General features: G+C 37.5%; 1 long non-coding RNA gene across 1 annotated transcript; it reads right to left on the reverse strand.

Moving 5' to 3' along the window:
* Positions 1–373: 373 nt before the first annotated feature.
* On the reverse strand, positions 374–962 carry LOC149161021 (uncharacterized). Its single transcript, XR_016261490.1, has 2 exons — positions 711–962; positions 374–624 (listed from the first exon to the last, which is right to left on the reverse strand). It is a non-coding gene; the product is annotated as an uncharacterized LOC149161021 (long non-coding RNA).
* Between the last annotated feature and the right edge of the window lie 986 nt (positions 963–1,948).

Genomic DNA, 1,948 nt, shown 5'->3' on the forward strand with positions numbered 1-1,948 from the left:
AGTATGATATATTTTATTGAAAAATTAATGAAGACATATGAATTACACCTTACCATTCCCCTGATTCATTGAAGAACACCCCTCTTCCACAGTTCTTGGAGTTCTTGGAATAGAAAGAAACAGAGATGTATCTGTATAAGAAGTTGTTGCAGTGTCCAAGAAGTAGAGGACGAAAATCATGATACAACAACAAAGAAACATGGGAATGGGGCCGAACGTCCAGAGAAAAAGAGGGAAGGAGAAGTAGAAAGCCCTAAACCCCAAAGACCAAAAATAGCTCGCTCTATTCAACGCTTGGCTCACATACCACTGCTAGTGCCCTTCCCCAGGTTTGCCAGCGGGCACATTTATGAGAAAGCTGGCATGGCTATAGTACCTAATGGATTGAACATTGAACAGAAATGCTATCAGAAAACAAACAAGAATGGCGAAATACTTGACAGAAGACCCCATTCTGCTGTCATCTCCGTATATAAAAGCAGCGACCGCGCCCTCCGATCCAGAGCTGCCGACCAGTATGCCGATAAGGGAACTGAGAGTGATGGCCGTGGATGCAAGAAGAGTGGAGGCCATTATGTTGTTCCGCAGGGTTTAAACTGCCAGCACACCGTTCTTGATTCCATCCTGGAAAAAAATACGAAAATCAAGAACCAACCATATAGTCTAGCAATCCGAACCAGTGAGCAGGGAATATGAGGGAATTGACTTACCGCCATCATTGTATCGACCCAGATTTTTCTGTTGAGGGCATTGAGTCCGATCACGGTGGTGGTGGGATGGCGTTTTATTCTGTATAGAAGCCATGCATGGTAGCTGCTCAACAAAAGAAGGCCTGCAGGGACCATGGCGAAATCCAAATCGTGCTTTTCGAAACCCATTTTCTGATTTAAAGATGGAGGTGGTTCAATCTCAACCCCAAAGCTCCAGCAGAAATTGATGCCCAGGCTGGAATTTGGAAACCTGAAAGCCGAAGCGCTTTTGAATAATTGTTTATTTTTCCGCATATAAATTGAGGCAATTGGCCACGGCATCAAGCAGATATATCTTTTTTTCAAAAGTAGTTCCGAGAGTGAAAGAAAGAGTTCAAGAAAGAGTTACGATGAGCATATGCGGACGAACATTCTATGTGCATTTTGGAATTTGTTTGGGATAATTCTTTTGGTCAATTTTCTTTGGCAAATATTATTAAAATTGCTTTTAACTATTTAATATATGAAATGGTGGTTTAATTCAGAAAGATTGAGTGCGTTACAATTTTTAAGATGAAATGGTTGTTTAATTGGTAAAGATTTATAACAATTTTTTTTTTTGAAACAATCACACATTTAATTGGTAAAGATTTTTTCTAAGGAGTTAAATCTATTTATATATTCAAAAGTTTATTTTAAATAGTAATAGAATATATTATTGTTACATATTATATTCTCAAATTTCAGTCTAAAATCATTTGTTTTGTATTAATTAGATTATGTGGTGTAAGGCGTTTCTCCTAAAAAGAACTCCACTAGATGTTACTCTTCACCATTGTTTACCGCCAGATTCATTGTGAGACTATTGAACAATGGTTTGACGTTAGATTAAATAGTTAATAAAACAATTAATTAATAATTATTAAACATAAACATGAAAAGATTAAAAAAACAATTGTTAATTAATAAAACAATTATAATATTTAACACAATACAGAAGAGCCCCTCATTAGATCCCTACATTTGAGATCATATCCATTTGGGTTTTATCGTGGCCAAGGAAGTCCTGTTGCATCATTTACGACCACAAGATTGATATTTCTATGAGTTGCATCCCTCGCATACCAGAGTCCTTGCGCCCAAAAATTTAGAGATTATGTGTCACAGGTGGTTTCTCTGGGCCCTAGTCATTGCCATGCTAAATCCCAACTTGACGAGTATGAAATCACCATTAAAAGGGACCTCCCTTGGGTTAGATT

This window comes from Pinus tabuliformis, chromosome 5_2 (assembly GCF_031772625.1).
Source record: "Pinus tabuliformis cultivar Carrire ecotype Pingquan chromosome 5_2, CPIR1, whole genome shotgun sequence".
In the NCBI taxonomy this organism is placed as follows: Eukaryota; Viridiplantae; Streptophyta; class Pinopsida; order Pinales; family Pinaceae; genus Pinus; species Pinus tabuliformis.